Source organism: Cetorhinus maximus, chromosome 14 (assembly GCF_964194155.1).
Source record: "Cetorhinus maximus chromosome 14, sCetMax3.hap1.1, whole genome shotgun sequence".
Taxonomy (NCBI): Eukaryota; Metazoa; Chordata; class Chondrichthyes; order Lamniformes; family Cetorhinidae; genus Cetorhinus; species Cetorhinus maximus.
The window spans coordinates 15613921-15630377 of record NC_135892.1 but is presented as its reverse complement, the minus strand read 5'-3'; the positions used below and the strand labels follow the sequence as shown (position 1 = coordinate 15630377).

The following is a 16457-nucleotide window of genomic DNA, read 5'->3' as shown; positions in this document are numbered from 1 at the left end:
TGAAAGAGCTCAAAATGCTTCACATAATTCTCTCTTGGAGTGTGGTTATTATTTTCTAGGTTGAAGCTTCAGTGCAGTATTCAAGGGGTAAGGGACTGACGCAATGTCTTTCAGATGACATGTTAAATCAAGACAATATAACCGAGATGACACTCGGCATTTTCGTATCACTGCTTGTACTACACTGCTACAGTTGTCCACCAGTCATCCTTAACAAATCAATGATCAGACTTGACAACTTGAAGAGAAAATGATCTTTGTAGTATGTTCTTCTCAGCTGAGTCCTTTGAAAGATTCTTTCTGATGAGGTTTGACAGCTATCCTGATAGCAAGTAATATCCCGGTTAATAAAACTGCCAAGGAATGAATGGGGCTTTATGTAATATTTATGGTCCAGCAGTCAAGCCACTATCTACCTGTGTGAATTACAATCTGACAACCCAGAGGAGCTCCTCATCTTTGATGAAAATTACATGCACAACTCCTGTAGAACTGAAGTAAAACAAACACAAAGCCTAAAGTCAGCCTGTATAATGTATCCTTCCAGAGCTCCTCAAACTAAAAACTATCTTGTAATTTTAATTAGGAAAGCTACTGCTTTTTCATAATTTGTTTTAATGTAAATCATACTGCATCCTAGACACATACTGAACTCAGGCTCATGACATTCAATCAACCAAATTAAAGAGGGTTTTTTTATCATCACCATGGCCTGTGAACTTTATCAATGACAAGGAATTATGATCAACTGCATACATTTTTGCTTTGTTCACTTACTTTGCCTCGATTACCAATGACATTGGGGTTACCAGCTTGAAGATTTGGAGTCTGATAATCATGAAGGAGCTAAATTAACATGCGCACTTGCTGACTGAGGCTCACTGGGTTCATTCTTGCATCTCAACTCATATTAATTCAGCTTCTTGGTGGTCTCAGCTTCAGTAACTCTTAAAAGCCAATACCATCACGACTTTTTTTTATAACTGCATCTTGAAGCTTCACTCGAAGTCTCCCTAAACCCATCAATTTGATTATTTTCTCTTCCCTGGAAGTACACTTCATTCTAGTCAGATGTTGGGAAGTGCACAAAGCTGGTGCAATTCCCCCCAGTTTTTGTGCACCAAGAAAAGCATCTTTTATTCAGCATATCCTCACAACAGTGCCAAAGAGACCAATCAGCACCATATTGCGGTGAGCACAATCCCAACTTCTACCACTCAGGTGTCAAGAGTCTATCTCTTTACATACACTTCAAAATAAAACTCAGATTCATCTGCTCACACATGCAGGCAGCACATCTCTCAACAATTACAAGGTCATGCCACTATCTACAAAGAAGCAGCTCTATACAGGATATTCTACTTCTCCTACTGTCTCTATACACGCAATGGTCAAGCTTCGAATCACTACGGTCACACCAAGATCTGACTTGAGCAGAATAAACGCTTGATCAATGTTGGAAACAAAACCAGCCACTTTCAAAGAGACTCATTCTGCAATCATAATGAGAATTCCATGTAGGCAACAAAGTGAATCTTTTAAACAGCAATTCCTGTGAAAAGAATTCCAACATCCAGAAATCCTCTGAGCATCAAAGCACAAATTAGGGAAAGATTTCTGTAACAAAATCATAAACTTGGTATTAAAGAAAATCTTCCTCACTGCAATAATTAGCAAAAAAAACCTTTCCCCGATGCATGCTTTTTCTTTAATAAAGCTTAGCAACTTTTATTTTGTACAAAATTTAACAGGTTCTGATCTTTCTAGAGTAAACAGTCACTGAAGTAGAAATGCTTGAAACTGAACCAAGTCATAAGTAATGCCTTTGGATTATATACTATTCCTTTAGATCGGATCTACATACTCCAGGTTTCTTAACTCTCCTGTTCTTTCCTTATTACTGCAATCCAGGTGACCTGTTTATTTCTATTGTGGCTTTTTCATGCTCTAGATTTGTTCCAGCCTCTTTAGTGGAACTACTGAAGCATTCTCCCCTGTGAACTGGGCTCAGCCTGCAAGGCTCATTCTGCACAAATGACCTGCACCATCAGAAACTTCTCATTAACAAAGTACTCTGCTTGAAGAAATATTGTTGGCGAGCTGTCAGGCTCTTTATTTACTGTCAAAGCTGACAGTGGATGTAAGTAGTTCACTACAAGTTTTGTAAAAAAAAAAAGCAATATGATACATACTACAAAATTTTAATATTCAGAAGAAACAACTTCCAAAGCGCTGCTTTAGTGGAAAAAGGCTGAAGCCCAGTGACGAATAGATGCATTCTTACCCAATGCACCTCTTAACTACCTTCTTAATGCCGCCTTTTAATCTGTACCAATACCAAATGTTCAACTAAAGACCAACTAAAAACTTTTGTCACTTCTGTCAGTATCAATTTACATCCAATTGAACCAGCTAATCCCAAGTTAAGCTTCACCCTTACTATTTAGCTTCATGTACATCGAGACACATACTTATGCTTTTGCTAGCTCATAAATATCTTGAGTTTAGCTGCTAATCCTGTTCATCTCCATTGCTGAAAAAAAATGAACACTACTACATGATAATTTACTATTTATTACCAAATGTAGATGCATTTTCAATTTGTGTTTTAATTTTGTGTTCAAACCACAAGCGCGTATGGGTTAAAACGATATAATTTTGCTACAAAGATGACGTAATTGTTGGACAATAATAATTTACTACCAACATAATCTACTTGCTGATTTTAATATTTAATAATTGTTTTGCAGGACATAGAACTGCTAGGCATTCTCCTTTATTCTGCTCCTCTCCCAAAACACGCACAGATTAATCATGAAAATGTAGCCACCAGTCAGCTGGTTGCCTTGCTCTTAAGTGCAGCACTTCAAAAGTCCTTTTAGATATCTGTTTAACATGCACAATGGAAGTGTTACTTTCAGTAAAGCTTTTTCAATATTTTGCTTAATAAAAACAGCAAAACTGAATGATACAGACAGCTGTTAGCTTTGATTGAAAGCTAAACAGAAGTGAGAACATTCTCTGAACTTAATGAGCCATTTATTTAGCGAGAATATCAATCTATTCAAAAAACACTAAATTTAGCAGTTGAAATTAATCTAGTTATAAAATATAATAATGCAGAACTCAATTTAGAAAAAATACAGTACAATTCTATCCAGCCTGGTATTACACAATCTCACATCAGTTTATAGACCTTCTACTTTCAAATGTGGTAAAGCTATCTGGAAAAGAGTATCTGTCTGTATTAGTCAGCATTGGTCTATTATCAGTTTAACAGTAAGCAAGCCCCAACAGCACAAGCTGCATAAAAAAAGCCACTTACTGAATGTACTAAGCATGTACACTCCAATTACCTGCGTGGGTACTGTAGAGTAGAGGAAGCATGTCTTAATTCAGTACAAGTGCACTATAGAATTAGGTGCACAAAGATCTCAGTGACAGACCACACAGACATTTATCAATGATTATATCCAATTATCCAAAGTCATTCTGAATGTCATTGTCATACAAAATCTCAAAACAGCTCACTCAGCACCAGCTGTGAACAAATTATACAAAGATGCGTCAGATTCTGTCAATCATACTCACCTTACGTAGTTTCTGATAGCGTGGAGAGGAAATTGCCATCCTTTGCAAACGCTGCAAAAACACTACAACTTTCTGCAGAGATGTTCTCACTACAGCCATCATTGTAAGTTTGCCTGTCAAGTGCAGGCCCTTTAGAATTTACATAATAAATGAAGTGCAAAAACCATTTTCTTATTTTCAATGGACTTGATTTGCCAGCTTTGAGCATGCTCACTCTGCATCTTCCAGAGAAGCTTCAAGGAGCTGCAAGCTTAATATACTCAGGGTAAGGTGAAAGGTTGTTATAGAATGGAATTAGCCAGTCATGTCCAGCACATCCACCATATGCCACTGAGAAATAAAGAATGATGTTCAGTTATGCTTGCTGCAGCACAACCCTGTGAAACAGAGGAGGTTTCTTAACAGAGCAAGTGAGAGAGAAAGAAAGACACATACATACAAACACTTACAAATAAAACTTCATCTTTTGGGAAAACCTCCAATAATAACCCAGCCTCACAGCTAATATTTCCTGGGACAGAGGCAGGCGGAGGAGGGGAATGAGAAAGAAAATGAGCAGAAATGTTTGGCTTATCAAATAAAAATCCAAAATCTAGGTTCAGCATTGTGCAAAGCAGTATAATAAATTTCAGGAAGAATATCTGTTCTAACTGTGCCTGTTTTACAAAGCAAGGCAATACATCACAAGCAGACAGGTCTTAAAGCAAGTATGCATATTTTCTTCAACTGAAAAATTGCACTGCAGATCTCTTAACATTTTTAATAACTTCATTTTGTAGTCAAACCAAGTTCAGATCCCTTAAGATATCACAGCTCCCTATCAGAAAAGCGGACTGCTTATACTTTTATTTTAAATGTATTACTTTAAAATGATACAAATTAAATTGGCTTCAAATGGTCAGCCTAACTGGTTTTTCAGTACCCGAGTCTCAACTAACTCTTTAGTTTCAGAGCATATAAATACAGGCCTCTCAGTGAGTGCAACTTTGAATATGAGTGTGTTGTTGAGTTGGGTCAGTGAGGGAGTGAGGTGAAGTAGGGAAGGAGGTGCTCCTTTGCTTTTTCACCCTGTCAGGATTGGTTCTTACTCTACTACAGAGGAAGAAACCTGCTGTTTGGTGAGTATCAGGTAAGTGGTTAAGGCTTATTTTATTCCTAAGATTTAAAATAGTATACAAACTGGTGGTAAGGTTAATAAAATATATAAAAAAGGAAACTAATTGAATAAAATAATTAAGCAGTTGGGATGGCAGGATAGGTGATGTGTCACGGTTGCAGCATGTGGGAGCCCCTAGATGCCACTGTGATCCAGGGCAAACATTTCTACAGTAAGTTTTGCGGTTCACGGAGCTTCGGCTCAGAGTCATTGAGCTGGAGGCCGAGCTGCAGACACTGCGAAAGTTACCTGGACACTTTGTGCCAGGAGGCTGTTACATACCTTAGGATAGGGTCTTCTGATTTAGTCAGTGTCAGGGACAGGAGGGTGTGACTGCGAGTGAGGCAGGTAAAGGGACCCAGGATGCAAGATTGCAGAAGCCTAAGCTTTTGAAACTGTCCAACAGGTTTGAGGTTCTTTCAGCTTGTTTGGATGAGTATGGGGGATGCAGGGTGGATGAGCTGACTGGCCATGGCACCGTGGTACACAAAAATCAAGTGGGGGGGGGAACGGACGGAATTTAGTGGTAGTAGGGGACAGTATACTGAGGGAAGTTGACACTGTTCTCTACAGCAAGGAGCTAGAGTCCAGAAGGCTGTGTTGCCTGCCCAGTGTCAGGGTTCAGGGCATATGCTCAAGCTGGAGAGGAGCTTGGGAGTGGGAATGGGGAGGATCCAATCGCCGTGGTCCATGTAGGTGCCAATGACATAGGCAGGATAAGAAGTTCTGCATAGTCAGTATGAAGAGCTTTGCACCAAATTAAGAAGCAGAATCTCAAAGGTAATAATCTCTGGATTACTACCTTTGAACCACATGCAAATTGGCTTAGAGAAAATAAGATCAGAGAAATGAATGGATGGTTGAAATGGGACAAGTGGGTTTCAGTTCATGGGGCAATGGTACCAGTATTGGGGAAAGTAGGGGCTATACTGTTGGGATGGTCTACACCTGAACAATGCTGAGAAGAGTGTTCTAGCAAGCCGCATAATTATGGAAGCAGAGACGGTTTTAAACTAAATAGTGGGGGCAAAGGATCAAATTTGGGAAGATGCCACTGTGCAACTTCCAAGACAAGGCAAGAGAGAGAGGTACTAATATGGGAAATGATAAACAGAGCATGATAGAAAGGGACAGAGTACAAATCTAAGAGTAAATCAGATAAGGCTAGAGGTTACAAAAATAAAAGGGCAAAGCTAAAGGCTCTGTATCTGAATGCACGTAGTATTCAAAACAAAACACAGATAACCTGATAATAAGTACAACCTTATAGCCATTACAGAGACAGGGCTGCAGGATGACAGAGATTGAGAATTGAATATTTAAGAATGCGTGACATTTAGGAAGGACAGGAAGCTAGGAAAAAGTGGTTGGGGGAGGCTCTGTTAATTAATGATGGTATTAGGACAATAGAGAGGGGTGGCTGAAGTTCAGGAAACCAGGTTGTAGAAGCAGTTGGGTCGAGGTGAGAAATGATAAAAGCAAGAAGTCACTTGTGGAAATGGTGTACAGACCCCCTAACAGTAACCACCTGGTAGGAAGAAGTATAAAAGATGAAATAACGGGAGCTTGTCAGAAAGGTACGGTCATAATCATGAGGGATTTTAATCTGCACATAGACTGGGAACATCAGAAGGGCAAAGGGAGCCTGAATGAGGAGTTCATAGAATGTTTTTGGCATAGCTTCTTAGAACAGCATATTCTGCAGCCACCCAGAGAGCTGGCTATACTAGACGTGGTATTGTGCATCAAGATAGGATTAATTAATGACCTCAGTGAAGGCATCCCTAGGTGGCAGCGATCAAAACATGATTGAATTTTACATTCAGTTTGAGGAAAAGAAGAGTGGTATTTTAAACTTAATTCAGGGCAATTATGAAGGCATGAAAGCCAGAGCTAACAAAAGTGAACTGACAAATGCGGTTAAGGGATAGGTGAATAGAGATGCAGTGGCAAGCATTTAAAGGGATATTTCAGAATATAGAGTGGAAATATTCCAACAAGAAAGAAATATTCCAAGGGGTGGACCCACCATCTGTGGCTAACTGAAAAAGTTAAAAGATAGTATCAAACTTAAAGAAAATGCATATAATTGCACAAAGATAGGTGGCAGGTCAGTAGATTGGACACAATATAAAAAACAGCAAAGAATGACTATAAGATTAATAAGGAGGGAAAATTTAGAATGAGGGAAAGCTAGTTAGAAATATAAAAACAGTAAGAGTTGAGGGGTGAGGACTGGATGGTGAGTTAGGAGTCTTAATTTTTTTTAAATCTTTTTGTAAAAGCCTAATTTTGTCAGTAGTTAGCATTTAACTGAAATCTACAGTTTAAATTCTAAAGTTCCCAGCCATAAGCAAGGTTTTAACAAGGTTTCTAGTGGATCAGCAGTTGGGCTTAGTTAATTAAAGAAATAGCTGAAACTGGTTCCTCTGTGACTGGGTCTGCCAGCCTTTGTCTTAGGAGCATATAAAGCCAACCAACTTAATGTGACTAAGAATAGAGTGCTGGGAATTGCGTGATTAAGGAAGGTAATAGAGGAAGGGAAAGAGATGCTCCTTCGATTTTGCCTTTGGCATTTAATAACATGAGAGCAGCTGTGGCCTTAAAGACCGAGGGGAACCAGGCTTGAGACCAGAGCAGGACCTGGAGTCAGCAGACAAGAGCAGTGGCCTTGGTAAGTAGGACCTGGTGAGTATTTCCACTGTCCAGTCTTTAAAGGAAAAATTGGTCTTTAGTTTAGATTAAGCAGTGCTTAAAGTATAAGAAGTAAGGTCCCTAGTATATATTTAATATTCCTTAAAGTACATTAAGTAAAAGTAAAGGGAGGAATTTGAGGGTAAGTCATCGCAGGGCAGCTCAGCCACACGGAATGCTCCTCCTGTGCAATGTGGGAAGTCAGGGACACTTCCAATGTCCAGAGTGACCACGTGTGCAGGAAGTGTCTCCAGCTGCAGCTACTTGAAATCCACGTTTCACAGCTGGAGCTGCGGCTGGAGTCACTGTGCAGCATCCACAAGGCCAAGATCTTTGTGGATGGCATGCCCAGTGAGGTAGTCACACCGCAGGTAAAGAATGCACAGACAGAAAGGGAATGGATGACTGCCAGATAGAGTAAAAGCATGAGGCAGGTAATTCAGCAGTCCCCATGGTCCATCTAAACACCACATGGACTGCAGTGGTTCAATAAGGTGGTTCACCGCCACCTTCACAAGGGCAATTAGGTATGGGCAATAAATATTGGCCTTGCCAGCGATGCTGACATCCCAAGAATTAATTTTAAAAACCCTTAATAATTTTGAGCAGCTCCATTAAATGCCCCTCAACTTTTTCAGCTTTAAGGAGAACAAGAACAGTTTCTCTGATCTCTCCACGTGATTCAAGTCCCTCATCTCAAACTGAAAACAAACTCTGAAAACCATCTGGTTCTCTGTGACCTGGTGGCTGCTATTTTTTAGGAATCTGCCTGTTTAAAGTTACATGATCTGAGGATTAACAATGACATTTGCATTCAAGCAAATCTGTACACTCATTACACAAAGCTGGAGCAGGTGATCAGGAGATACAATTTCTTTTGGAATATATTCAAAGAAACAAGTTTAATCTTTCCCTTAGTAATCAAGCCAGACTAGACCAAATCCAACTGAAAAATGAGAATATCTGAATTTGGGATTGGGGCATGTTTCACTGTATCTTCTCCCAAAATCTACAACATAAAAAATGTTTAAACAGACAATAGATTATACAGAGCAGAACAAAATAGATTTATTTTCAAGATTTAGCCTACACTGAAGTCATTTTTTAAAAAATCCCATTGTATACTATTTACTCCCACAATCAGTGATAAACACTCCCAACTGTAGCACTGCATCATGTACTACCTGCAAGAATCTCAGTTTTGAAGGAAAGCCCACAAATGCACTTCAATACTATCATTTTTTTTTTTGGAAACATTCCATGCATTTTAAGGGAATCATTTCACATTTGTCTAAATCTGAGGGGAATACATATAATAAAAATAAAACCAGTTCTTAATGCCTAGAAATTTGCTTTCCCTGGACAGCAACATATCGTTAAGCAAGCACTGAAGAAGAGTATCGCAAAAGTTCAGCTAGTTAGCTAGCATTTCTTAAACAGTAAAGTTTAATCCATTTCACAAATGAGCACTCCAAATATTAAGTGTGCATCGGGACTGACATCACAGAGGCCGGATATGCTGGACACGGAATTGAAACCTTGGAATCTCAGCACCAAGGATTGGCCACAAATAATTATGTCTGTACAACAACAACCTGTATTTATATAATGCCTTTAATGTGGTAAAATGTCCCAAGGCAAAGTACAACGCATTTCTCGGCAGTAAACATTCTACTTCATAAGAATGGATATTTGTTGTGATGTGAGTTAATAAATTTTATTTGTAGGCAAACCTGGATTTAAGTACCATAATAGAGTAACAATGAATGCAGGAAATAATGTAGCCACTATTATCTCAATAAGCAGGGCAGCTATCTGTGCAGATTTTAAAATTTAAACTTGACTATTCCTTCAGAAATAAAGAGTAACTTCATTTATAAGCATCTTATCATGGCATCCAGAATTCCTGACAAAAAATAGATCTCTTTCACATGTGCCCAAGTACCATTTTTGAGTGATACTATTGGAAAATTTTGTTACATGAAATTTACTAATATAAGTCATAGATGCTTTTATTCATTCAGGTTCTAGGTTTGAACAATTTTTGTGGTATTAAAGTTTCATCAAAACAAACTGCCACTGCAAGGGGCCATACGTACAAGGCAGTATTTCAACCCTTCACTTCCCCATTCTCCCTCCCCCCAAACTTGCTCCTTCTGAAAGCTTTGAAAACTGACTAGTGTAGACCCAACATCTCAGGTTGGGTGAGAAAGCTGGTAGGTTGACACTCTGACTCCGTGGCTGAATGTTCCCTTCAATTAACAGTGATAAACTCCTTTTTGTGCCAGGATGTCAATCCGAAGCTACCAATCATAATATAATTCAATGCTAGCAGACTGTGGAGACTGACTTTAATGACTGACTGACTATCAGCCTCCCAACAGCCAAGAATAAAAAGGAAGCTAATCTCTGTGGATTCAACAGAAATACTGATTGGGCCTATGGCTAGGGTCAGATGACCATGCCTCTGATGATGTTATATGAAACATTATGTTTCATTCAATCTGAGGTTCCCTCCAAACTTTACAGGGAATGAGTTGATGGCACAGGACGTGACAGCAAGTTACTCTGCATTTACTTACAATGCCCCCTCATTAAACAATTATATACAAAGCAGTTCTGATGAAAGGTCATCCTGACCTGAAATGTCAACCCTGTTTCTCTTTCCACAGATGCTGTGTGACCAGCTGAGCATTTCTAGCATTTTCTGTTTTTATTTGAGATTTCCAGCAACTGCAGTATTTTGCTTTTGTATATAAAGCAGGTTGTCTAAATTACTACCTTGCCACTCATAGTTAAGTGGATGAGAGCATTGCAGATTAACAGTCAAAACAGATAAAGGTCAAAAAACAATAAACAAAATAAGCATTAACTGCTTCAATGCATGCTGACTATACTGTGCATATCAGGAGCCATCATCAGGTGAAATAATCAATAACATTCGCGGAATGCTGAAACCCACCAGTATGCAATAGTCAATTCCATACCTGCATAAGAGAGACAGGCTTTAACATGCAGAAGACCACCTTTGTATAAAGACTGCCTGATATCAATCCCAAAGCTGGCAATTGCCAACAGATTTCACTATAGCTAACCATTATTCCTGATAAGTCATGTGAAATGAAAGGTCAGCTCTACCCATGGATCGTTCACTGTGCATTAATTACTTCCTAAATTAGTATGCCTGTGCAGTACAACCTCACCATCTAAAAAGGTCGATGGTGTACTTATCTTGATATGAATCACACAAGCATGTCATGGAAGGGTATCCTCCTGTCTTCCATTGAAAGTGAAACAAATTAACCTTACATTACAGGTGTTTGGACCAAATGCGTTTGCAAATTCACGTTCAGGATAAATAGGTAAATGTGAAAAAAAATTACATCTTATGAGTTTATTATTTCTGCTTTGAATGCTGCAGTTCTGAGCATCTGTGCAGCCAGTCAAGTGTTTCCCATTATCTGGTTATAGTACTTGCAGCACACAATTAGCTTTGGCATGAAATATAACCACGTGTCAAACAGCACCCAGAATTATTTTGAACCCTCCCCACTTAACTGTTGATATACAATCTGTTCTTACACAAAAGCAACACTAGGCTTTATAGTTCTCATTTGAGATTCATTATCAGGAGTGCCAGTGATGACAGGTGCACTACCACGCTGTCTCCAGCGTCTGGTGGTCTTTGAATAAACCTCAAGTTTTAAATGCTATCCCATTCAGACAGGACAGGGTGCACTTCAGAGTTATGATGGGGAGGATGCCCATGTAGAGTTGGGAGTAGTTGCAGGCATATCAACTAGCTGCCGGCAGTGAACTGAACATACAGACCACACATGAAAGATTTTACTCTTATGCAGCTTGCAGCAGCATGGGGTTAACTTCCGTAGTGTTTGAACCCACATCAGCCCACATGGCATGTACTAATGGATTGCTATCAGGAGGAAACCCAAAGGCACTGGGTCAGGAGTGTGTCAGAAACATTACAGTAGCATCCAGGAGACTGTGAGCCAGATCTGATTCAGCTAGGTGCTTGACGCTTTTCTGAATATTCTGAGTCACCTTTTGTCAGCAGGGCTGCATCTTTGAGCATGATAAAAAAAACTCTGAAGGATGGTTTCCTTCCACCACAGGCTCTGCACACCCTGTGCAGACATTAGGTGTGTAGTTTGGCCAAATTAAATTAAAAGAAAGGAAAGTCCATGTGCTGTTTCACAAATAGAATTTTACTGCTGTCACATGTGGCTTGCTCCAAGCCCTTCACAAGCTATTTTGCTGTATTTGCATTTACTGAGCAAGGGAAAAGGAAGACTATCACAATATTGATATTGCTACATCTTTCCTGGTTAGGTAGGGAGTTTCTAGGGTTGCTAGTGGCTGTGTAATTCTAGTACAAGTTAATCAGTAAGCATTTAATTAAAAAGTAGATGTCATTCTGATAAAGATGACATTCAGTTTCAGTAGCACAGATTGAATTGTGGCTCTATTACCAATGAACTGAAAGAACCTTCAATATCTATACATGCCAACACTTGAAACTCCCTCCTGGAGTGCAGGCTGGGCTGTTAGGGTTACACCACCGGGGTGATTCCGCAAATAAAGGAAAATGGAAGAGGTTGCCGACATCATCCATATGCAAAAGGTCACCCAGATCACGAGATTAGAATGGACTGGACAGTGGACACAAAGACAGTGTACAGCGAAATATTTATTCCCACGACCACCCAAGCAGGTGCCTGAACCTGTGCTGCTCAGTAAGACTTGTGGTAGTTTGGCTAGTTGAAGTTTCTTTTTATAACCAATGCTGACTTTTTTGCCTTTTCAGATAAATATTTCTGCTCTGTTTATCTAATTCATTCAGGCTAACAGAGGTATAGCTACAGTTTGGCAACATTATCCCCATCAAGGAGATTTGGGCAGTTTTCCCCAACAGCCTTGAATATTCCTAGGAAGTTGCCACGGAGGAGTTTTTGGTGCTTACAGTCTAATATTAACCCCAATGTGCATGATACTGTACTGGTACCATTTGAAATACACTTATAATAGCCAGGGTGCTTACTGCCATGGCTCCAGTTTTCATGTAGTTCATTGTATATTTCCAAAAGCTATAAACTTTTGTGGTGCTTTATTACCAACATGAAACGAGGGGAACAGTGAAAACGCTGCCATGAATCGTTAATATCACTCATACGCTGTAGCCTACACAATTCATTACTGAATAGTACTTACGCCCTGCATACAATCTTTTGGGAGGATGACATTGTATACCTGTACATTAAAAGTCACACTAAGATTACTATGGATAAAGAGCAATGGAGTTATTGTAATTTTTTTTTTACATAAAAATGAAATGCTCTCTAGAGCAGATACCTGAGACTGTAGCATAAAATTTAATAAAATGAAGGTGACTAGGAGAGGGGGGATTAATTTTGCAAAGAACTGTAAAAGAGTATCTTTAACACTGGTAAATTTCCGAAGGACTTTCAACCAAAGGCAGGCTAATCACAGCACCATCATTTTTAAATGGTTATTCTTAACCTATGACTCTTTAATTTGATTTTCAATCAAAAATACTTCCATTTCACTAAAGCTAAAACAAAATACTAAGAATGTTGAAAATCTGAAATAAAAACAGCGTTCCCCTGATCTCACTTTCCACCCGCCAGCCTCTACATGCAACTGATCATCCTCTGCCATTTTCACCACTTCCTGTGTAACGCCGCCACCAAACACATCGTCCCCATCCCTCCTCTTTAAGAATTTCCATTCCCTCCATGATACCCTGGTCTGCTCCTCAATCATCCCCATCATTCACTCCCTTCCCTTTCATCTCCTCCCTCTGCTCAGGGCCTCAAACACTCCTTCTGGGAGGAACAGTGATTTTTTTCATTTTAGCACACACAATGGGGTCTTCTGCATAGTGGGGAGACAAATGCAGATTGGGTGATCACTTTGTACATCATCTACATTCAGTCTGCAGCATGACCCCAAGCTCCCTTACTTGTCATCTTAATTCTATGCCCTACTCCCACTCTGACCCCTGTCCTTGGTCTCTTACTGTTCCAATGAAGCTCAACATGAGCTTGAGAAACAGCGTCTCAACTTTCAATAAGGCACTTTATAGACTTCTGGACTCAACATTGCATTTAACAATTTCAGATCATAACTACTGCTTCCAATTTTTTTTAGACAGGCGATGTTGATAATGATTCTGCTGTTAGAACCTAGGTCTTCGGAGCTGGAGTAGGCTATTTGGCCCTTCGAGCTTGCTCTGCCATTCAATAAGTTCATGGCTAATCTGATTGTGGTCTCAACTCCACTTTTCTTCTGCCCCCATAACCCTTTACTCCATTGTCTATCAAAGATCTAACCCTGGACTCCATTGTCTATCAAAGATCTATCTAACTCAGCCTTGAATGAATTCAATGACCCAACCTCCACTGCTTTCAGAAGAGAATTCCACAGACTGATGATCCTCAGAGAAAAAATTTCTCCTCATTTCCGTCTTAAAAGAGACACCTCTTATTCTTAAACTGTGTCCTCTAGTTCTGGTCTCCACATCGAGGGGGAATATTTTGCTGGTATCTACCCTATAAAATACCCTCACGATTTTATATACTTCAGTAAGATCACCTCTCATTCTTCTAAACTCCAATGGGCATAGGCCCAACCTGTTCACCTTTCTCTATAAGATGAGCCTTTTATCCCAGGAATGAGTCGCGTGAACTGTCTCTGATTGCTTTGAAGGTAATGATATCCATTTTCAAATAAGGAGACTAAAACTGTATACAGTACTCCATATCTGGTCTCACCATGGCCCTGTACAGTTGTAATAAAACATCCCTATTTTTATATTCCATTCTCCTTGCAATAAACACCAACATTCATTTACAGCTCCTGTAGATCCATCTTTTGTTTCTTTACTTGTCCCAGTATCACACCACCTTGTCTTGCAGCCCATCACCTTTTTGTAATTTAATCACTTCTGCCTTCCACTCAAATTTCCTCTCCCTCGTCACCCTTTCCCTGCCACTGAGATTACTTAAAACCTGTTACATCTCTATTTTTTTCCAGTTTTGATGAAAGGTCATCAACCTGAAATGTTAACTCAGTTTCTCTCCTCCAAAGTTACTGACTGACCTGCTGAGTATTTCCAACATTTGTTGCTTTTATTCTTCCATGTTACTTCCAAGTTCCTAATAAATTCTCAACTAAAAAATATAAATATCTACAGGTTCTGACTGCAAGAAATTGGCAAAACGAAGATTATGATTGAGGGAGCAGGTTTGGGGTGAAGGAAGGTGAACCACTGATATTCCAAAATTGAGGTAGCACCTTCCATGACAATCACACCTATAATTAAAAGGCTGACCCCTGTTTCAGAAAAATAGGCAATTAATACTAACATCCTGTAACTAATGCAAAAGTTAAATAAAATACTGGGAATGCTGAAAACCTAAAATAAAAACCAAAAATACTCAGCTGGTCAGGCAGTATCTGTGAGACAGAAAGAAACATAGTTAGGGTTTCATGATGACACTTCATCAGAACTTGTACCTTGACCAAGAAGTGAATATGGTAAAAATTGACATTTTTTTACAGCACAGCCCAAATCACATATGCCAGCTACCAAAAAAAAGAATATCCCAAGTTCCATCCCCTTAAACATTTTCTTGTTCAAATATTTACCCACTACTCTTTTGAAAGCTATTTTGGATTCATTTCCACCATTGTTTCTTGTAGGACATTTTCTTTCTTTCCAATCTTCTGCACAACATTTTTAGACTCTCCCTTCATTCTGTTAATTGTATGTCCTTAAGTTACTGACACACTACCCAGTGCAAATAGTTTTTCCCAATTTAGCTTATCAAAATCCCTGATTGTCAATCCCATTGATTAGATCTCGTCTTGGCCTTTTCTGTTCAAATGAAAAAAGCCTCAATTTCTCTAGATAACTGAACAAGGAGTTAACAATCCACAGTAGCTACTCACATCTTAATATATCAAATTGCTAGAATAGCAGAGAGCTGGGTCAGCATCTAGGAAAACAGCTTAATGTTTCAGCAGGACCCTATCTGCATTTTTCAGAGGCCAACTTACTTGCTGGGAATCTTTTGTTTTCAGTTCGGATTTCCAGTAATCCTTTCTATTTCTTCCAGCAATTTATCAGTTTATTAGCATCTTTAATTAGTCTTTTAATTTCCTTTTAAGAAAGGCTACTACTTTTACACGTGTAAATACTTAGTATTGCGAGTACAAGCGCAGGATCTATCACACAATCACTGGTTTTGGTGTTGTCTGAATATATTGCAGATTTTTTTAAAGCTGATTGACCGGTGAGTATTGGAGCTGCTGAGCTATTTTACAATTACTGTGTAGAAATCTCATCACAGGGAAGAAATAATCTTGGTTTTATAAATGTCTAATCTACCCACCTGTACAGTATTTATATAAAATACATGAAAACCTGTCCATTTACATTTTTCCCCATTGATATATTAAGTTTGCAAAAAATATGTAAACGCTTTTCAAAGTGTAGATCAGGCAATTTCACAGTTGAAAAGTTAGTTTTTAAAATGAAAATTGGAATGAGTTTAGGCTGTTTTATAGATGAAATACTAGTGTGCTAGTCAAGTTCACTGACTCAGATAGACAATAAACTACGTGGCTCCTCCAGCTGATGAACACAGGTGTTGCATAGCAAAATCATCAAAACCTGCTCGTGTGTTACGAAGGAAGGAAAGTTTTATTATTGCTAGGCATGTCCATTTAGTGGATATTTGTTAGTACAGAAATTCCATCTGTTGAAAGCTGCTCTGCTTATCTGTACAGAGCTTACACTATTTACAATACCCTATACCATCAATTCCCTGATGCATCACTCACTGCAGCAAGACTTTTATATGGCCTGAAGCGTAGCGCTATAAAAAGGTTAATGTATGTACGCTTGTTGCACTGTCACTTCAATTTCTACAAATTTCCCGCAGAATTGTGATGTGTTTCAATCACTGACAAA

The 16457-nt window shown here is 39.0% G+C and overlaps 1 protein-coding gene across 8 annotated transcripts in view; it reads right to left on the bottom strand.

Annotated features, from left to right (window-relative positions):
- Positions 1 to 16457, bottom strand: part of utrn (utrophin) — a 630893-nt gene that overhangs the window by 297673 nt on the left and 316763 nt on the right. The window lies entirely within an intron of this gene.